At 50.9% G+C, this 22,654-nt stretch overlaps 1 protein-coding gene across 4 annotated transcripts in view; it reads right to left on the bottom strand.

Moving 5' to 3' along the window:
- Positions 1-22,654, bottom strand: part of PLXNA4 (plexin A4) — a 703,772-nt gene that overhangs the window by 217,131 nt on the left and 463,987 nt on the right. The window lies entirely within an intron of this gene.

The raw sequence follows: 22,654 nt of genomic DNA, 5'->3' as shown, positions 1-22,654 counted from the left end.
ACTTGTCGATTGGAAATGGCCTGAATCCTCCAACTCAGTTCCCACTGGCCCCTGGTAGCCTTCGGAGGGTAACAGCTTTGGATCAAAAACAGCCTAGGGACCAAGCAGTTAAAGATCACATGCCTCTTTACCAGCTAGGCTGTGGGATACCAGATCAGGATTGGACACAATATGGGGTACCAGTGGCTGCAGCAGTCATATTGCCAGGTACATTCCCTTTGCTCAGGTCACTGCACCTAGGTAGCCTTGGGAACAAGAGGTTGCTGCAGGCAGGAGAAATCATCTGGCAGTTGGAAATCCTAGGGTACTTCCCTCACCATGGAATAAAGAATCCTCCAACAGGAACATAAGAACGGCCATACTGGGTTAGACCAATGGTTCATCTAGCCCAATATCCTGTCTTCCAACAGTGGCCAGTGCCAGATGATTCAGATGGAATTAACAAAACGGAAATTTATCAAGTGATCCATCCCCCGTTGTCCAGTCCCAGCTTCTGGCAGTCAGAGGTTTAGGGACACTCAGAGCATGGGGTTGCATCCCTGACCGTCTTGGCTAATAGCCACTGATGGACCTGTCCTCCATGAATGTCTCTAAATCCCTTTTTGAACCCAGTTATACTTTTGGCTTTCATAACATACCCTGGCAACGAGTTCCACAGCTTGACTGTGCGTTGCATGACGAAATACTTCCTTTTGTTTGTTTTAAACCTGCTGCCTATTAAGTTCATTGGGTGACTCCCTGTTGTTGTGTGAAGGGGTAAATAACACTTCCCTTTTCACTGTCTCCACACCATTCGTCATTTTACAGACCGCTATCAGACCCGCCCCCAATCATCTTCTATCGAAACTAAACACTCCCAGTCTTTTTAACCTCTCCTCATATGGAAGCTGTTCCATACCCCTAATCATTTTTGGGGCCCTTCTCCGTACTTTTTCCAAATCTATTGTGTCTTTTTTGAGATGGGGTGACCAGAACTGCATGCAGTAATCAAGGTGAGGGCGTACCATGGATTTATATAGAGGTATTATGATATTTTCTGTCTTATTATCTATATCTTTCCTAATGGTTCCTTACATTCTATTTGCTTTTTGGACTGCCGCTGCACATTGAGCAGATGCTTTCAGAGAACTCTCCACAATAACTCCAAGATCTCTTTTCTGAGTGGCAATAGCTAATTTAGACCCCATCATTTTGTGTGGATGGTTGGGACTGTGCATTACTTTTCACTTATCAACAATGAATTTCATCTGCCATTTTGCTGCCCAGTCACCCAGTTTTGTGAGATCCCTTTGTAACTCTTCGCAGTCAGCTTTGGATGTAACTCTCTTGAGTCATTTTGTATAGTCTGAAAACTTTATCACCTCACTTATTACCCCTTTTTCCAGACAATTTATGAATATGTTGAACAACATTGGTCCCAATACAGATCCTTGGGGGACTCTGCTATTTATGTCTCTCCACTGTGATACCTGACCCTTTACTCCTACTCTTTGTTTCCCATCTTTTAACCTGGTACATCCCTTCCCAGAAAAGGACATAAGGGATTCCCAACTTTCCCTGGCTCATTAGGTGTCCGGAGGCAATTCGCTGAGGACACAGTTTTCAAAAGTGGCCACTGATTTTGAGGCTCCAATGCCCAGAGATTCTCCGAGATGCTAAACAGACACGATACCAGTCAAACTCAATGGCAGCTGCGAATGCACTGGGGAAAACCAGCCCTAAGTGTCCCAATTACGCACCCCAAATCACCAGTCACTTTGGAAAATGTTTGCTCTAACACATTTGGGTCTCAGTTTCCCCATCCATAAAATGGGGCTAATAATATTCACCTCTCTCCCTCCCAGACGCTGTGAGGATGGAGTAACGGTTGGACACTAGTTTGAAAGTGTAAAGTGTTCCAGGGGTGCTAATATTATCTGTGCTGTTTTAGATTGTCTCGGATCATCTCAGGAGGGCCCCGTAAACATGGGATTAGAATATGAATTGCTAGGCTTGAGACAATTTCCATCCAAATCTTTTTTCAACCAGCATGAAAAATACAGGCTCGATGCCTGTTGCCCGTCACATTCAGCGGGAGGAAGATGTCTGCCTAGAAACCCACAGGGCTAATATAACAGGACAGCTTCAATTGCATGACAATTACCTTTTGCCATTAAGCTAATGGTATGAATTTGCAAAGGTTGTTTCAATGGATTGTATTATTAGCAGCAATATTGCTTCAATTCAAATCTGCTCAGAAGTTTAAGTGTGGGTGTTAAATTGTTCACCTACTTCCAAACTTGCGTGCAAGGGGAGGGACTGAGAAGTATCTGTACTAAGACACCTCACTCTTTGGAGCAGGGATGATTTCTTATTATGAGTATGTACAGCACCTAGTGTAATGGGGCTCTGGTCTTTGAATGAGCTCTCTTGGTGCTACTGCACGACAAATTATGTCAATTAAATAATCAGAATATTATACAGCAAAGTGCAGCTGCAAGGTATGAGATAGAGATGGGTCCAACCCCCCTGAGCATGTCTGAGATTTGGGAGAGCCTAGATCTGCATCCAAACTCTGGCCCCTAGGCTTCTTTCTTGTGGCTGAGCCTGGATGAGACAAGAATCATCGTCCAAAGCCTAAATCACTGATTGGGGGAAAGTTTCTCACTTCCTGGGTTGGGCTGGAAGCGTAGGAACTGGAGATCTCAGCTATTCTCATGAGATTTGCAGCCTGAGTTAGCAAATCTGGAACGTGACTGCCCATTATCTTTGCACTCGTATAATATACCTCCTTCTTGCTAGGAGCCAATGTTTCATTAGTCTTCTTTACTTCTGCTGCAAGCTGGATGGGGAATTTTAAATGCTGGGTCTCCAGAGGGCTGAAAGGATAGAATGCTAACTGCTCTGAATACAAGTCAGCCCTCTCCGCTGGAATGCCAGTGGGAAATGCTGCTGAGAGATTTCTGCACACCACTCTTACAGCAGAAAATGGACAAAAAACACTGGAGGAAAAGCTGTGACATGAGGAGTCTTCTCCTGGGAATAGCCCAGCAGGGCCGGCCTTACGGGTGGGTAATGTGGGCAGCCACCCAGGCTGCTGCGGTTAGTGGTGGCACCATGATCAAGAGGCAAGGAGCGTGGCGGGCCTAGGGTGCAGGGCCGCAGAAGGGAGCTCGAGGCAATTGGGCAGGGGGAGGCCAGCAGGGCCTAGGGGAATGGGGGAGGGGAGCCTGGGAAGGCAGAAGGGAACAGGGACCATGGGGAGCCCAGGGATGCAGCGGAGGCTGGGGCAATGGGGAGATGGATGGGGAGCCCAGGGAGGCAGTAGGGGCTGGGAGGATGGGTGAGGGGCCAGGAGAAGCAGTGGACGCTGGGGGAGGGAGGATAGGGGAATGAGTGGGGAGCCGAGGGAGGCAGCAGGGGCCAGGGGCAATGGCGGTCTGGGTGGGGAGCCCAGGGAGGCAATGGGGGCCAGGGCAATGGGGGGATGGGTGGGGTGGGGAGCCCAGGGAGCCAGTGGGGGCAAGGGGCGATGCGGGGCCGGGGAAGGCAGCAAGTCCAGAATGAAAGGCTACTGGCCTGATGTCAAAAAGCTGATGGAAGAGTTATTTGAGGGATATACACATCTCATGGGCAATTCCTCTCATTACAGCACTAATGAAATGCCCTGCTTTGCTGAAGTCAGTCAGGCAGACACGTAGGCTCAGATCCTCAAAGGTATTTAGATACCGAGCTCCTGTTGATTTCAGTAGGAGCAAGGCACCTAAATACCTTTGGGGATCTGGGCCCTGATCAGAATTCTGGTGATTGTAGCCAAAAATGTGTTCCAGCTCTCAGTCAGACTGCACCTTTCCTCCCACTGAGCAGCATGAAGGGACTTCCAAGGGGAACTGGTGAGACAGCATGGTCCAGGGCAGTGGTGCCCAAACTTTTCCCCTCGCACTCTCCCTTTTCAGTAATGGAATCTCTCTGTCCCCCCCCCCCGCCCCCCATTACTGCACAGTTGGCTCAGCAGCGGAGTTTGGAATGAAGGCGGAGCTGGGGATGAGAAGCTGGGACTAGAGCCGGGGCTGGTCTGGGAGCAGAGAGGGAATGAGGGCAGAGCTGTGCTGGGGGTGGAGTGGAGCTGTGGCTGGGGGCGGAGTGGAGCTGGGCTGGGGGCAGAGCAGGGGGAGTAGTGGAGCTGTGGCTGGGGATGGAGCTGGGTTGGGGGCAGAGCAAGGGGCCAAATGGATCTGTGGCTGGGAGCAGATCTGGCTGGGGACAGAGCAGGGCTGGGTGGGGCTGGGTGCTCCCTCCCCACCTCCTGTGGGCGCTGGCCCAGGCACCACTCTGCACCTCACCCCCGACTGTTCCTCTGCACCCCCTAGAGTGTATGCCCCACCAGTTGGGGACCACTGGTCTAGGCCATTGGACTGGGACTCAGGAAACCCAGGATTTATTCCCAGCTCTGCCACTCACCTGCTGTGTGACCCTCCCCTTTGTCTCCTGTTCCACCCTATGCCAGTCATGTCTATTTAGACTGTAAGTGCTTCAGGGCAACGACTGGCTCTCAGTAAATGTTTGTACAACAAGCTGGGACTTCAAGTGCTGCTGTAATATAAATAATTATTCTATCCAACGAACTATGTTAATATAATGTCAAGGTTGCAAAGTCAAGCACTCAAGAGTTAGGATATGCCACAATTGGGTTCCCTCTGCACCCTTAATTTGCCCTCCGCCCCCGTGCACATGCATTATGACACAGCCTTTCACTGTGTGGTCACACACTACTTTTCCCCACACAGTCTGAATTCTACCACTTGAGTGCTAGATTCTGCAGCCTTAACATTTTATTTATTTGCTTTTTAAATGTAATTTCCTACTTTAAGAAATGCAACAATGTGACCAAACAGAAATTATACGCAATGGCGCCATAGTGATCCCCAGCTTGGGTCACCAGCAGGGTTCTGCCCATTAGATCCACAGCACAGACCTCTACCACGTGAACTAACAAAGCAAGTGGCAGCAGTTGCAGGTTACCCTTATGTGGACCAGCCACTAGAGGAAGATGAGACACAACCTATGCCAGAAAATTTCACAGCTGTTCACTGACAGCAGAGGAATGGTGAGACTCGGACTCCTGGGTTCAATTCCAGGTTCTGGAGGGGAATGTGCTTTAGTAGTTATAGACAATTCTGCCCTGTTCCCTGCAGCTCCTATCTGCCCCACCTTGGCTCCTGTCCCTGTATCCTTGCTCCTGTCCCCATCCACTCCTTGGTTCCTGCTTTACTCTTCCCATTCTCCCATTCTGCTGCATTCCAGTCAGGCAGCTTTCTCCTGCTCCTCCTCCCTTCCTGAGTGCCAGCAGAGGGAGCATTTGAGAGAACAGGAGAGACTGCTAGAAGAGGCCATCACCCTCCCTGATTGAACTAACCTTGTTATCTCCAGACTGATTCTGGCCTGCATATTTATACCTGCCTCTGGAAATTTCCATTACATGCGTCTGACGAAGTGGGTATTCACCCAGGAAAGCTTACGCTGCAATACATCTGTTAGTCTTTAAGGTGCCACAGGACTCTTTGTTGCTCCTTGCTCTCAGTATCTGTGCCCAACACCATAGACAAATCTGGCTAGTGGTGGGAACAATTGCAGGGAAAGTCCTGCTCAGACCCTCAATCCCTGGGCTGGAGCATGCCCATTGCAGACAGAATCTTCAGCAAATTTAGGGGCCAAACAAGTCACTACTGAGAATGTGCAAACAGGTTGTTGTATTTTTTAGGCTTGTAATGTGTCCAAATTTGGGTGGATTTTCATGGGGCAGCAAAAGGCTCAGCCCTTACAAAAGGCAAACCCTACATCAAGTTTCAAGTGCCTGGGTCAAAGCAGAGAGGTGCTAAAGCATTTTCCCCAATCTCATTCTCAGAAATGGCTGAACCATTCTACCTGAAATGTAAAAGTATTGAAATAAAAGAATCAGCCTGAGGCAAATACCCGGCATGGAAAATTTCAGCCGAAATGATTTAAGTTAGGCAAAGTTATAAGCAACTGAAAACAGGGTCTTATAATGGGATCTGTCATCCAACCTTAACTATAGGCATCACTACCAGCTACATGTATGTTAAGTAAGGGTTGTTGAAATATATGTCCACTATCAAAATGTGAGTCATGAGAAAGAATTACAGCCTGTCTAAACAGCTGAGCTATTTGAGGGAATTTGAGACAAGTGGACTGAATAGATTAAAAACTAACCACTGATATGACTTCTCTGATAAGACCTTGCATAGCCCCAAACCTCATAAGGTTGCCTTGACTGTTGTATTCCCTTACCCAGTGCATCTGATGCCGTCTTTATTACTGCGTATCTAGGAAAATAACCTGTGCTGCCAACAATTCTGTTTCCCTGTAATAAAACATCAGTAACTCTAAAATATCAGGTCTGCCCAATACACGGGGATCCTTTTTCACTGCTGTTTAATCTAATTCAGTGCTGTTCACACTGAAATTAGCTTAGGCATTGTTTCTACCCAATGGCATCACATTACATTTAAGACATATAACATGTCATATTCCTCCCTGGAGCCCATTCTCATAAGATTATGGTGTAAAAGAGCCGCTTCCCCCTGTGCTTTAACCACTCCTGTTACGTCCGTATCGGCTGCACATTTAACAAACAAACATGTCCTGGCTCTGTCTGTCTAATCAATACAAAGATTAAGGAATCTGATCCCAGCCCAGAGCTGGATGGAATCCCAGCTCTGGGCTGGGATCAGATTTCTTTATACGGAATCCCATTTCCTCACCCGCTTCCATGAAGAACAAATGGTGTTAACTCCAACTCTCTAGGCTCTACCCATTGATCGATTATTTTAATAATATGAAATTTATACTTTGCACTTGTACAGCATCTGGTCCACGGATCTCAAAGGGCTTTGTTCAGAGCTCATTAATCATCACACAACACCCCTGCGAGGCTGATATTATTCCCATTGTACAGATGGGAAATGGAGGCACAGAGAGAGGAAATGACTTGTACAAGGTCACACAGCAAGTCTGTGGCAGAGGCAGGAACAGAACTCAGTGCTCCTGAAACCAAGGTTGAGGTGAAGGCATTGCACCGGGACTCAGGAGATCAGGGTTCACCTCCCAGCTCTGCCCGAGACGCCATTTGGAACTTTGGGCAAGTCACATGATCTCTCTGGCCCAGGTTGTGAGACCCTTACTCTGAGTGAGTAGTGAATTCAATGGGATTACTTGTGGAGTAAGGGTCTATTCAACGTTAACAAAAGGTTCACAACTTGACTCTATGTCTGTGCTGCAGAAAAAACTCATCGCAGCAAGTCTCAGAGCACAGGTTAACTGACTTGGGCTTGTGGGGCTCACGCATTAGGGTTGCCAACCCTCCCGGACTGGTCAGGAGTCTCCCAGAATTGATCTCCCGGTGGCTACTGAAACCAATCTGGGAGATTTTAATAGGCTGCTCAAAAACTGGTCGGTGGCGCAGTGTGGCTAAGGCAGGCTCCCTATCTGCCCTGGCTCCGCGTGGCTCCCCCAGCCCAGAGCTCGGACCCTCTCCCGCACCCCAACCACCTGCCCCAGCCCGGCAAAAGTGAGTGAGGGGAGAGTGAGCGATGGAGGGGGGGGATGGAATGAGTGGGGGTGGGGCCTCAGAGAAAGGGCAGGGGAGGGGCCTCGGGGCAGGGGCAGGGCAAGCGTGTTTGAGTTTCTGCGATTAGACAGTTGGCAACACTCCTCATGCTATATGAGTGTAGACATTCCTCCTTGGTCAAGGGCCTGGGGCTTTGAAACCTGCCAACGGGGGGTGGGTCTAGACCCCCGTCTCTCGCCCCAGTGGTATCGTCTACACTGGTATTTTTCACTAGGCGGGTGGTGACACACTGGAATGGGTTACCTAGGGAGGTGGTGGAATCTCCTTCTTTAGAGGTTTTTAAGGCCTGGCTTGACTAAGCCTTGGCTGGGATGATTTAGTTGGTGTTGGTCCTGTTTGAGCAGGGGGTTGGTCTCACTAGATGATCTCCGGAGGTCCCTTCCAATCTTGATATTCTATGATACTGTGATTCTATGAAACAGGATCATCTCCAGCCCCAAGAGCGAGAGAGAAACAGGATCCAGGGGGTCTCCATCCTTTCGCCCCAGGAGGAAAGCAGTGATTTCACAGCACTGGCCAGAGTGAGGGGAGCAGGATGGTGTATTTGCAGGTGGGTGGCAAAGGGTCCAACTGACAGGATTCTCCCCCTCCTTATTCAGGACTGGATGGGCAGCCCTGGAGTCCAGGGATCAGTATACTCAGGTCTGGCTCCCCCATCAGTCTCAAGAGGAGAATAGGAGAGTTCTTCCCAAATTGAACAGTGCAGGAAGCTCTGTGTCTCCAAGACCTTGCACTTGTACAGCACTGGCATCTGCTGCTTTCCCCGAGTTCCCAGATAACCCATGGGTCTGATCACGCACTGCGAAAGGGCTAGGGGGAGCGGGAAGGGTTATGGTGTCACTAGAAATGCTGATGCAGGGTCTCCAGGATGACACTTACAGAAATATGCAGCGATACGACAGCCTGCCGCTGACCCTAATGTGTTTGGGCACAGTATGGGAACTTGCAGAGAGATCCCCCAAGACCCAGAATGACACCAAATTGCAGATGGAGACCAGTTCCTTATACAGATCCTGGTCCCAGTTTCTTCATGAGCCCTGATTCTAATCCTTTTCTTTAGTGTTTTCATCCAAAGAACCTGACAAAGGCACATCAGTATCATCATCCCCACTCCTCACAGGGGCAAACTGAGACACCGAGGAGCTAAGTGACTGGCCTGCGGTCATACAGCAAGTCAGTGGCAGAGCAGAGACTAGACTCCACCCCCAGGTGTCTTGAGTCCTGGGCCCATGTCCTAGCCACTGACAGGATGTCACTGTGGGATGGAGCCTCATGCTGAGTGAAATGAGTGGAGGGTACTGTGGACAGAGTCAGGGACAGTACAATTCTTACCCACGGCTGGGCACTGGCTTATCTGAGCAGATTGATGCAGGGCCGCCCAGAGGAGGGGGCAAGTGGGGCAATTTGCCCCAGGCCCCAAGTCCCAAAGGGGCCCCATGAGAGTTTTTCGAGGCCCCTGGAGTGGGGTCCTTCACTTGCTCCGGGGGCCCCGGAAAACTCTTGCGGGGCCCAGGCCCCTGGAGCTTTTTCCATTCCGGGTCTTCGGCGGTGGGGGGTTCTTCCGCCTCGGGACGGAAGGACCCCCCACTGCCGAATTACTGCCGAAGCGGGACCAGCCGCTGAAGTGCCGGGTCTTCGGCAGTAATTCGGCGGCGGGGGGCCCCTGCCGCGGGTCTTCAGGGAACTTCGGCGGTGGGTCCCAGAGTGGAAGGACCCCCTCCACCGAATTACCATTGAAGCGGGGACCCCCCACTGCCGAAGACCCCAGGCCCCCTGAATCCTCTGGGCGGCCCTGGACTGATGTGCCAGGTTTGCCTACACACTCTCTAGAGCTCTGAAACCCGACAGGACCCAACTACAAATGTCGACTTCAGGTCAGGTCAGAAAACAACACAGCCCGCTTGGGCTTGCGTCAGGTCACCTCTGATGGCCCCCTTCTGCCCGTGGGGTTGGCGCGGCAGCTGCATGCCCTGCTCCTGCCGGCCATCACCACCTCAGCTGTTACCGGCCTTTGCTGAGTAAGTTCCTGAGTCATTTCCCGCAGATCAAGCCTTACACAGCGACATCTCCCCAGACCCCTCTCTCCTAGCTCTGTAAACAGCCCTCGTCCTGCTTGATTCCACCTCGGCCCTCTGAAATAAGGAATCCCAGTCAACTCAGAGATGCCATTCATGAACTGACCAGCAGAGGGAGCTCTATGGAAGCCAAGTGCCATCATGATCATGGCATACTCAGCCAGCAAAAGGAAGGCTCGCCTGAGCCTAGAGATGGGGCTGCATGACATTGGGATCAGAAATTCTTTGGTGTTCAGAGTGGTTTGCATGGGGAGTTGGGCTCAGCACCATCTTTCCTGTTAGTCTGTCTGTAGTGCGAGATGGAGCGTGACAAGATGAACTGCTTTAGGGGATGGATTTTGCTTCAAGATGTCAAGTGCCAGATATGGAACAAATAAGCTGGTACCAGGCCCACAAACTGGTCTCATATAGGCACTATAGAAAACCAGCCTCATCTCTCCTGAGATCACCCTCCTCTCCTAGCCTGGAAAGATGGTGAGGCTGGGGCAGGAGGGAGGAAGCTGAAATTTGCTTTTCCTTCTACAGGATCCTGGCAATTTTCTGGCTGGAGTCGAGAAAAGGGATAAGGAGACAAAACTGCTCTAGCACGTAAAGTTTAAGGTCAGCTCTTGCAATGTTTTGACATTTCCAGTCTCCCCCAGGGTCCTAAGGATAGGAACACTAGAAATGTCGAGACGAAGATATAATTGACCTTAAACTTTCTGTGCTAATGTGGTGAATCTTGATTCTTTCCACCCCCTTTGCCATCCCCTTGCATCAGAGTGGGTGGGGGCGGGCGGCTGGTTTGCTTCCTGCTAGAGAACCTGCAAGGCCTACCCACTTCAGGCTGAAAGAGGTTAAATTGCCCCAAAATATCTACCCCGGGTGCTGTCATTGCAGGGTGGAAAGGCTGTAAACACCCCAGAGAGAGAGAAGGACACAACTGGGGGAGGAAGGATGAAACTCAGCAAAGGATGCATCCGAACTCTGACATCCATTAGAGCAGGGAATGTTATCACGGATGCCACAGCAACACCCGCTCAGATCAAGGCACCATGTGCTACAGAGACACTACCCCAAAGGGCTTACTAGCTAAATTGACAAGGAGGAGTTATTGCCTCCATGTTAGAGATGGGGAACCCCGGCACAGAGTGGCTAAGTGACTTGGCCAAGGTCACACAAAGAGTCTGTGGCAAAGCTTGGAACTGACCTCATGACTCGTCCACTGCTTTACCCACAAAGCCTCCTTCCTCTCTAGTAGCCCATCACTTGGGATATTTAAAAGTAGCCTGGAGAAAATATCAAGGGGGGCTGGTCTACATGGCATGGTTAACTGATCGACAGCTGGGGTAGTCAATAGGCAAACCGCCACCCAAATCCAGACCACCAGACTCTTTTGAACGGATCTCAAAATCTTTTTATTTACTTATTATCGTTATTGTCTGGACCTTGACTAGACCTTGACCAAGAAATTTGGATCTTGACAAAAATTAATTGACTACCCCTGACCTACAGTAATAGACCTTTTCCATCTCTGACTCCTAGGATCCTTGCACTCGCAGCCCGTGGCATTACCGGGAGAGCCCTGTGAGCAGGGGGTAAGAGGCCAGTAATCTTGCAGCCCCAGGAAGCGGTCCAGGAGGGCAGAAGCTGGCTCCTTCACCTGCACATCTCGGGCCTGCCCCCGACCCTGTCACTTAGCCAAGCAGAGTGAAGAAGATAATTGCTCTGGCTGCTAATCTATTCTAATACATGGTAATAGAAGCCGAATTGCTGCCCTGATAACTCGCCCGGCTCATGCTGCAGAACCTCAGCGCAGTCTCTGTCCTGTTATCTCTGTCCCCAGGTGGGCCCCTCCCTGAATCGGAGTGATTTAATAAACGTTCCCCCAAGGCCTCGGGGGCATGTGTGCAAGGGATTTGCTCTCCCGCCTCCCGCCCTACAAATTCAAACATTTCATAAATAATACCCCTGCTCCCGGGGGGCCTATCCCCTCCCTCTTTCTGGATCTGCGGATTGTCATTGCTCAGCTTACCCATGGGATGTGGGTAAAGGGAGTGGCAGCCCAGTGACTCTCACCCCCCAGCCACTGAAGGATCCAAGCTCCATTAGGGGCCCTGGGAAGCCCAGAACAAGCACTCTTGGTTCTGAGATGGCCCAGCAATGGCACTGACCCACACTAGACAGGCTCCCGATGAGGAAGGGCCAGGGGTGGGTTGCAAGGGGGAGTGGGGTCGTCTATGGTTCATTAATGCCAGAAATGAATGGAAACACTTCACATGCAAATCCCTGGAAATTCGGAGCCTTTGTCTCATGAAAAATTAGAAACATTTTGCGGGCCTGGGAAATGAGTGGGGAGGAGGGAGGCTGGGGACAAGGAAATGCATCTCTCAGCTGGCCCTCTTCAGCGTGACAGAAAGACCCCATTTCCCCCTTTCCCACTGTGTGACAGTCGCCGCGTTTTGAGAGGGCTCGAGAACACAAACCAAGCCGAACCGGGCAGTGTCAGAGCTTCAGTCAAGTGTCAGGGTCGGCTGAACACATCAAGCCAGGCTCCATTAATCCTTATGCTCACATTGGCACTCGAACCACTTTGTTCAAGTGATGACCACTTCGGGCATGCACCTACGCTACCATGCCTGCAGCTTTCTGAGATACAGCCTGGCATCCTGAACCACATAGGTACACATTACCATGTGATCTAGGAGGCGGCTGAGTGCTGTGATGAGAGGATATGTTTTCAGTCACGGCACCAAACCCCATAGTGCTTCAAACCTGGCTTGTGGTAGCAAGGCCTTGGCCTTTGTGAAGTCTAAGACCACTCCAGTAAGTTCTATTCTCTGTACAGGTTTCAGAATTGATTTGTCCCGATCTCCTAGGAACCCCAATCCGTCAAATGTGGACAGGATGACAGATACACTGGATAACACCTAAGCTTCGGTCTGACGCCTGATCAACCAGTCATCCAGATACACACCACCTGGATTCCTGATTTTCGTAGATGTGCCGCCACCATACCAGACATTTCATGAACACCGAAGGAGCAGCTGAGAGACTGAATGGGAGCACCGTGAACTAATATTGGGACCCATTTGCCCAGAATTCGTTTACATCTCTTAGATCTAAAGTAGGCCTGAGACCTCTTTTTGATTGGGGAATCAGGAGGTAGTAGGAGTAGAAGCCGTTCTCCTGGAGGATCAACAGGACTTCCTCTATGGTCACTGCCTGAGGAAGTAACTGGACTTCCTGCTGAAGGATTATCTCTTCACAGTGGTCCCTGAAGAGGGATGGGGCAGTGGGAAGGAGAGGTAGAAATGAACTGGAGGGCATAGCTCAGTTCCATGATGCTTAAGACCCAAGCATGCAAAATTACATGGGCCCAAGCACGTAGGAAGAGGGATAAGCAATGTGTAAACAAAAGGTGGGAAACAGATGGATCCACAGTCACTGGCACACAGCCCTCGACCAACACATCAAAATGTCTGTGTAGATGAGGCGGCTGGATGGGATGAGCCCGCCAATGCTGAAGAGGAAGGTGGCAAATGTCATCTCCTATAATCCCTGTCCTTTCTCCTTGGTGGATCTTGAGGCCCTGGAGGAAAACCCTGGTGTTTGTATGGCTGTTGAGGATGGAATGGTTTCATCTTTGTCACTGGAGCATAGATTCCAAGAAATTTGTCGCCCAAGTGCAGGGAAGTGACGTAAGAACTCTCTTCGTCCAGGGACAGATGAAATGCTGAAAAGCTGCCCTGGTTTCAGAGTCCAGATTAGGTTCAAGTTCGACTCTGACTCATGAGCTGCCCACCTCCTGAAAACAGATTCCAGTCACATCCAGACTGAGAAATCGGCCCCTGCTGGACTTGGCTCTGGCCCAGAACCATCCCACAGGGTTGGGTTCAGATCCGTGGATTCAGCTTTGAATCCGCTCACAGCAGACATTCAAAGGTCTCAAGACTCAAGGCTCTGATTGTGACCTAAAGACAAAGAAACACTCTAGCCAGTCCAGACACCTCGATGCTGGGGGAGGTGCTCTCACAGGGTGTCATAACTTTCCTACTCAGATCTGAACCTTAGAGTTCAGAACATGAGAAGCTAGCATGAAAGCTCCAAACTTAATTACCACCTTGGATCTGATATCGCTGCCACCAGCCAGAAAATTCCAGTGTCTGGCTCACTCTGGTCTCCCCAAAACCTTCCCTGGGGGACCTCAAGACTCAGATGCCCTGAGTCTCACCACAAAGGGAAATAACCCACTTCCCTTCCCCCTCTTTACCTCCTCTCAGATTTCCCCGCCCTGGGTTCTCTAGGATATCCCCTGCTTCAAGTCCTTGAAACGCAAGTACCGAGAGATCAAATCTCTCTCTCTCCTTTCACCCAGAGAGTATGTAAAGTCAGGCTTAGTAAATCTAACACACAGAGATTTTCCCCCTCCCTTTGTTCCTTAGCCTTAACCAGTGAAAAAACTCCAACAGGTCTTAAAAAGAAAGCTTTATATAAAAAGAAAGAAAAAGACATAAAAATGGTCTCTGTATCAAGGTGACAATACAGGGTCAATTGCTTAAAAGAAAAAATGAATAAACAGCCTTATCCAAAAAGAATACAATTTAAAACATTCCAGCAACTACACACATGTAAATACAAAAAAACAATATAAACCTATTGTCTTACTATCCTTGTACTTACAACTTGGAAACAGAAGATTAGAAAGCCAGGAGATAGAGAGAGCACTCTCAGAGCCGAGAGGGCCACCGAACCAAGACAAAGAACACCCACCCAAAAAAACTTCCCTCCCTTGACATTTGAAAAATCCTGTTTCCTGATTGGTCCTCTGGTCACGTGTTTGATTCCCTGTGTTAACCCTTTACAGGTAAAAGAACATTAACACTTAGCTATCTGTTTATGACACAGGGGCACAGAGCAGGAGTAACTCCACTGAAATCAAGATGCAAACCCAGCATAAGGGAGATTCAAATTAGGCCTATTCACTGTCTGTAGAGACAGGGGAATAGTAACATCTATAAAACTAGAGCTAGGCAGGCAGAACAGAGGACACTGGCACTGCCCAAAACAGAAGCCTCTTGGTGCAGACACCAGCACCACCTCACCCCCTTTCACTCTGCCGTAGCCATCCCCGCACTCCGAGGTGCTAAGCACCATTTGAATATGGCACAAGGTAAAGGTGTTATTATTCAAGTCAGTGGTTCCAGTGAGATTATCCAGTCTAATGGAGCAGCTTGCATGGACCTCCTCTAAGCCTGAACTTTCGCTGTTGGAGAATTCCCAGCCAAGTGGAAAATTAGAACGAAAAGGAAAGAGAGGATTGTAGGGAGGAGAGGATGATTACGTTCTGCAGAACTTAATTGGTAACTACAGCGATGGAAAGAATAACTCCCAGCACCAGTGGACAATCCCTGGCAAACATATTTCAATTTAGAAGCCGGCTTTGCTGCTGCCGCTACAGCGTTATTTGGTGCCTGGCTTATGCTGCTCTTGTTGATTTAATTTTCCACCCAAGATATCGGCTTTGTCCCCAGCCTGTGGATTCTGCCTCCTCCCTGCCAAGGCTAGAAGAGTCCGTAGCCCTCTCCCCACCCACTGCTGCCCTGCCTGCTGACAGCTCGGCCACTGTACTCGGTGCCGGACAGGTCCAGCAGACTGGACTCAGGGGGTGGACAAACCTTGTAGTATTACAGCAAGCGAGAGAGAGGCCTGTGATTGACACACAGAGAGACAGCTCACCTAGCTACTATGGTCAAAGCACATTAGAACACCTGGGGTATGTCTTCACTACCCACTGGATCGGCGGGGAGCGATCAAGCAAGCAGGGATCGATTTATTACGCCTAGTCTAGATGCAATAAATCAACCCTCAAGCGTTCTCCCGTTGACTCCTGTACTCCAGCGCCGCGAGAGGTGCAGGCGGAGTCGAAGGGGGGGCGGCAGCAGTTGACTCAGTGCGGTAAGACACCACGGTAAGTCGATCTAAGTACGTTGACTTCAGCTACGTTATTCATGTAGCTGAAGTTGCGTAACTTAGATTGATCCTCCCCCTAGTGTAGACCAGGGCTATAAAATGTGAAGGGGAGAGAGAGAAATGGGAATGGGAAAGTCCAAGTAGGGCTTAGAGGACGCACCCATGGCCACTTTAGAAAACAGTGCAGAGCTAAGGACAGGGATAACATTGAAGGGGAGGGGCTACATATGCATTAGGGTTGCCAACACTCCAGGATTGTCCTGGAGTCTCCAGGCATTAGAAATTAATCTTTAATTATAGATTATGTGGTGTGATGAACCCTCCAGGAATATGGCCAAACAAAATGGGCAACTGTCATATGCATGCATGCCACAGAGGCAAGCTCATCCTCTCCTGCTCTGGTGAAGGTGGTCAGCCCATGCTGGGGTTTCTGAGACCATCCTGACTTTCATGGCTCTGTTCTCCTTGGACAGTCTGAGAGCCAATCAAGTTCAGGAGCTTGGTTTGTGACCTCAGGCAAAAGATGATTCGTGCAGCGGCCCAGAACTTCTTCCTGATGTCCTGCTGTGACCAGGACAGAGAGAAAAGCGCCCCCTACTGCATCATCATCACCACTGCCTGCAGTAGCAGTGGTTCTCAAATTATGGGGTGGGCCTCCCAAGGGAGGCACAGGAACGTGTCAAGGGAGGCACGAGCTGTGCAGAAGGGCTGTGCACATGCAGAAGAAAGGGATGAGGGACAGCCGGAGCCCCCTCCCCAACCTGGGGCTGACAGCTGGAACCCCGCCACCTGGGCTCAGGCTCTCCTTCCCCCCTCGCCACATTTCCCAATCCCTCACCCAGAGGCAATGGCGGGGTGACAGAGCTGACAGAACGGGCTATTGGGTCTCCAGCTGTCAGTCCACGGGCGGTAAGGCTCCAGCTGTCAGCCTTGGGGTGGCAGCAACAGCACAGAAGTAACGGTGTCAATGGGGCACTAAATCTGCTGTGAGAAGTGACATTGACAAATATCACTTTCCACATTGCTGCCCTTCTGCGCTGCTGCAGGTGCAGCGCTGTCTTCAGAGCTGGGCACCCGGCCATCAGCCGCTGCTCTCCCCTCCGTCTTCAGAGTCGGGCACCCGGCCAGCGGCCGCTGCTCTCCCCTCCGCCTTCAGAGCCGGGCACCCGGCCATCAGCCGCTGCTCTCCCCTCTTCCTTCAGAGCTGGGCACCCGGCCATCAGCTGCTGCTCTCCCATCTGCCTTCAGAGCCGGGCACCTGGCCACCAGCCGCTGCTCTCCCCTCTGCCTTCAGAGCCGGGCACCCGGCCATCAGCCGCTGCTCTCCCCTCCGCCTTCAGAGCCAGGCACCCGGCCGTCAGCCGCTGCTCTCCCCTCCGCCTTCAGAGCCGGGCACCCGGCCAGCGGCCGCTGCTCTCCCCTCCGCCTTCAGAGCCGGGCACCCGGCCGTCAGCCGCTGCTCTCCCCTCTGCCCTCAGAGCCGGGCGCCCGGCCAGCGGCCACTGCTCTCCCCTCTGCCCTCAGAGCCGGGCGCCCGCCATCAGCCGCTGCTCTCCCCTTCGCCTTCAGAGCCGGGCGCCCGGCCAGCGGCCACTGCTCTCCCCTCCGTCTTCAGAGCCGGGCGTCCGGCCAGCGGCCACTGCTCTCCCCTCTGCCTTCAGAGCCGGGCACTCGGCCATCAGCCGCTGCTCTCCCCTCTGCCTTCAGACCTGGGCGCCCGGCCATCAGCCGCTGCTCTCCCCTCTGCCTTCAGAGCTGGGCATCCGGCCAGCGGCCACTGCTCTCCCCTCCGCCTTCAGAGTCGGGCACTCGGCCAGCAGTCGCTGCTCTCCCCTCTGCCTTCAGACCTGGGCGCCCGGCCATCAGCCGCTGCTCTCCCCTCCGCCTTCAGAGCCGGGCACCCGCCATCAGCCACTGCTCTCCCCTCCACCTTCAGAGCCGGGCGCCCGGCCAGCGGCCGCTGCTCTCCCCTCCGCCTTCAGAGCCAGGCGCCCGGCCAGCGGCCGCTGCTCTCCCTCTGCCTTCAGAGCCGGGCGCCCAGCCAGCGGCCGCTGCTCTCCCTCTGCCTTCAGAGCCGGGCGGCCGGCCAGCGGCCGCTGCTCTCCCTCTGCCTTCAGAGCCGGGCGGCCGGCCAGCGGCCGCTGCTCTCCCCTCCGCCTTCAGAGCTGGGCACTCGGCCAGCAGCCGCTGCACTCCCCTCTGCCTTCAGAGCTGGGTGGTGGTATATGTACTTGTGTGGTGACGGGGGTGGTGGTGATGGGCTACACACACAACAAAGAGGGGCCAGATCAAATACATTTGAGAATCACTGCCTTAGAGGGCTCCATCCCAAGTCCTGGGCTGACCCCAGCTACTGTGTGTGATCTGCCAGACTCACAGCACAAGGGACGGGCATGGACCTAGCAAGCCATAGACTAGAAAGATCTCTCTCTAAGACCCTACCCAAGGTGCACACATGTGACTCCGCAGAGGACCTGACAGACTAATGGAGCATTTCACAAGCTGAAATAGTTTTTTAAAGGAGTTAGATAAGAACACAGGTACTAATGCGACAGGAGGGCTTGGGCCTGTGTCCAGATGTTGGGGAGCAGCACCAGAATCAGCTCTGATATCAGCTGACTTAGCCTGTGGTATGCAAGAGTTCAGACTAGATGATCACAATGGTCCCTTCTGACCTTGTGGGCCAGCTCCTAGTTCCATGGGAAGCTACATCGGTTTACACAGCTGAGGATCTGGTCTTATGAACTACAGCTAACGTGTAGAACTATAGCTATCAAGGCATCAGGGCCATTAGTTCACCTTGATTTCCCACATGACCCCATGTGCTGATGTGAAGCATAGCCTGGCTGAACTCTGACCCTAAACCATTTCCCAGGGATTCCATATATTCCTCAACACAATGCTCTGATCACCTGGTCTGCAGGGGAATGTGCCTGCACACAAACATAGATGGTGCCTGGAAGGCCAGCAGAGAGCTAATTTTGTTTACCTCATTCCCAGAGGCATGAAATATAATTTTGCCTTGAAGGTTAATTCTCCCCAACGAGGAAAGGAGGATTGAATGAAAAGCTCTTTCACAACGTCTCGCTCTTCCCCTTGGAAACAGGCAGGAGACTCTGCTTCTCCTAGCCCCTGACTGCAGCCTGCACCAAGTACCCTCCTGTCTGTGAAGCTCATGCTAACAGGCAAGCCACACAGGAAGGTTGCTCTTGTGGCTTAGACACTGGACTAGAACTCAGATCTGGATCCAATTTCCAGCCCTGCCACAGACATCCTGTGTCACCTTGGTCAAGTCATGGATCTCCCTGGGCCTGTGTTCCCCGCCTGTAAAGTGGATTCTAATTCTCTACCTCACAGGAGTGCTGGGATGAGATGACGGGCCAGATATACACCTAGGCAGAAGGAGAAGGGTGACCCACTGGTGAGCCACGCAGTCCCTGAAGCCAGGGCCAAGAGGAGAAAGGTAAGTGTTCTCAGCAGTCCCGCTTCTAGCTAAGGAGCATTAGTTTGCTCCTTAATCAGGGACAAGAAAACCTCTGTTCATTCTTGGTCTGGAGCTGATGACCCTCAAATCCCACCCTAGCAACTCTACCAGTTACACTACAAGATAATCCCCATTAGCTAGTAGCAGTAGCAGTCCAGATAGTTTTTTTTGTCAGATCTAGAATCCGCACAGGGTGACAGCACTTCCATGTGGACTATTTCCTTCCTCCTGTCTCCAAGCCAGGGGATGAGCACCCTGCCTAAATGCACTCCTGTTCCTACTAGGCTGCAGTGGAGAGAGCTGTGACTTGTAACTTGATGGCCTGTCCCAGGTGTGTTTTTAAGCCTCTAGGTTCCAGTCTCTGGTGCCTAGGGTCACCAAACAAGGTCTCCTGAAGTCCTGGCCTGGACTTGTCAGTTATGGAACAGGCTGATGATTGCACTTCCCAGAGTGGCAATCAAGGCAGAATTACTGGTGGAAGAAATGTAAAATATTAGACTCCCCTTCAAGCCCTGAGTGTCCTAGTCAGCCATGGAGTACAAGACCAGTCTCTACACTCCATTCTGGTCTGTCATGAGCAATCCACTAAATCCATCAATTTCCCGCATCGCTCAGGAGAGGATATGAAACACAAAAGGTGGCAGAACACTAATCCATTCTCTCTATAAAACAACCAATAATAAGCGGAACATTTCCTATTACCTGCCACACATTCAGACAATTACGCTGATTGATTCCAGTCAGGTTTTACACCCCACTTTATCCATCAGCAAAAGGCTTCGTTGCCATTTAATATAACAGAACAGAACACGCTTAATGCAGCTTGGCAAACTGCAAAGTATCAGCATTACCGGTCACAATAATTGATGAAGTAACACAGCGTTAGTATGGCCAGGTTTTGTGCAATCTCTGTATGGAAAGTGAAATAAAAAAATCTATTAGAACGTCCACACAACGAGTCCTCCAATAATTCTTCTCTTATTTTTAATGAACGTAGTGCTGGTGGAAAGGGCTGGTCTGACAGTCTTGGAGACAGATGTCTTCTACTCTCAGAACAACTACAGCCCTGAGATACCATAGTGATGGGACAGGATAGATACAGTAGAACCTCTGAGTTACAGACACCTCTGGAATGGAGCTTCTTCGTACCTCTGCATGTTCGTAACTTTGAACAAAACATTCTGGTGGTTCTTTCAAAAGTTTACAATGGAACAAGGACTTAATACAGCTTTGAAACTTTACTATGCAGAAGAAAAATGCTGCTTTTCCTTTAGCTTTAGCAGTTTATGTTTAACACGGTACTGCGCTGTATTTGCTGTTGCTTTTTTGGGTCTCTGTTGCTGCCTGATTGCAGACTTCCGGTTCCAAATGAGGTGTGTGGTTGACTGCTTAGCTCGTAATTCTGGTGTTCATACCTCTGTGGTTCTACAGACAGAGAGAGATTCCCAGTGTTGTTGTAGCCAGATTTGTCCCTGAGATTAGAGACACAAAATGGGGGAGGTGATATCTTTTATTGAACCATCTTCTGCGGGTGAAAGAGACAAGCTTGTCCTGCCTAAAGATAGGACTCTTCTTCAGGATCTGAAAGGCCTAGTATGGTTCAAATTAGAATCAAGCATTTAGATGGCTAACGAGAACATCCACAGATACCTTAGTGCAGGTGTTCTCAAACTTCACTGCACCGTGATCCCCTTTTGACAACAAACATTACTTCACGACCCCAGGAGGAGGGGGGGGGACTGAAGCCTGAGCCCACCTGAGCCCTGCCCCCCGGGTGGGGCAGGGGGCAAAGCCTGAGCCTCACCACTCTGGATGGGGGGGTGGGGAGCAAAGCTAAAGCTCAAAGGCTTTAGCCCCAGGCAGGGGGCCTGCAACCTGAGCTCCCCCCCGCCCCCACCCCAGGACTGAAGCCTTTGAGCTTTGGCTTCAGCCCTCAGCAGTGGGGCTCAGGCTTCAGCAAGTCTAAGCCAGCCCTGGTGACCCCATTCAAAGGGGGTCGGGACCCACTTTGGGGTCCTGACCCCCAGTTTGAGAGTCACTGCCTTAGAGAACTATATATGTATATAGTTCTTGCATCCTCTCTGAAACAGCTGGTACTGGCTACTGTTGGAGACAAAATAATGGACTAAACGGACCAGTGGTCTAATCTGGTACAGCACTCCTATGTTCCTTCTCCTCTAATACAGCTAAGGTAAGCAAGGAAGTTCAGGTCTTACTGGAGAGCGGGGATGGCTGGGTGGGTATCGAGGGGGCTCTGCAGGAGTTGGGGTTAATCCAAGTCAATGCTGAAACTACAAGAGCTGGTTCACATCCTGCCCCTGCAAATTAAACCACAGGGCACCTATCATGAAATCTGCACATTAGTAGAGCTATCACTCTAGCCAATCACTAGCCTTCCTCCAACCCCCAGCTCCATCTATGGTAAACACCCTGTGTGTCTCTCAATCCAGTGATGGAAAAACGCCTATTAGCTAATGCAGTCTATTTTCTGCCAACAGAGGGTAGGTCCCTAAAGCACATTCACTAGCGTTTTGTCCAGTCTCTTGTTAAGATTTCCACCACTTGAACTGGAAAGACAACTCCGCAAGCTGACGGATCTCACTGGCAGGAACTTTCCTCTGACATTCAGCCTCCACTGTCCCGTTACTCTTAGTAAACACTCCATGTATTACATTATCTAATCCCCTTCCCTCCTTGCTATTCACACCCTTCCAGTACTTGTGAACTGCTATCACATCTCCTCTTATTCACTCAGTCAAGCTAAATGTATTCGAGCTCTAACTCTCTCGTTAGCAGCCAGCCCCTCCTGCCCCCTAATCATTTTTAGTTGCTCTTCTCTGCCCGCCCTCCCCTTTGTCAATCCCTGCCTGGCGCCTGGAACTGAACGTGCTATTCCAGGTGCACTGGCAGCAGCATCACCCAGACCACCCTCCTCTGTGATGTGATGCCCCTGAGCACGCACTGGACTTTCTTTAATGAGGTATCGAACTGCAGACTCATGGACAGATCACTAGCTGCCGGTGAGTTGTGCTTCCTTCCATCAGGGCTCAATGTAGCCAGTATGGCCTGGGTTTCCAGAAGCACTGAGCACTTGTGACTCCGCACAAAGTCAATGGGAGACGTGGATCATCGGCACCTCTGAAAATTAGACCTTGAATCGCAGTTACTGTCCACAGGCAGCTTTGACTCACCATCGATGTCCCTGCTCTCCCAGGCTTCTCTGCCCTTCTGAGTAGATTATCTTTCTGCAGATGTATTAGCTTGTATTTTTCCAAGTGGAAACACCCCTCTTCTCCTACAAAATCAAGCAATCAATCAATCTAACAAAGCCCTGCAGGCAAAGCATCTTTGACCAAGGCCCTGTGTCATTTTATCAGATGCTGAAGCAATAGAGGGAGATGCATAACAGCCAAGTCCATTGAACAGCGAGTTCTAGTCTTGTTTATTAATCTGTGCACCTAGCACTGGCTGCATTGTGCAGAAGGGTCTATAATATGGATTCCAAATAATTAGAGG

The sequence above is a fragment of the Gopherus flavomarginatus genome, chromosome 1 (genome assembly GCF_025201925.1).
Source record: "Gopherus flavomarginatus isolate rGopFla2 chromosome 1, rGopFla2.mat.asm, whole genome shotgun sequence".
In the NCBI taxonomy this organism is placed as follows: Eukaryota; Metazoa; Chordata; order Testudines; family Testudinidae; genus Gopherus; species Gopherus flavomarginatus.
Note: the sequence above shows the minus strand (reverse complement) of the source record. Positions and strands in the feature narration are given on the sequence as shown.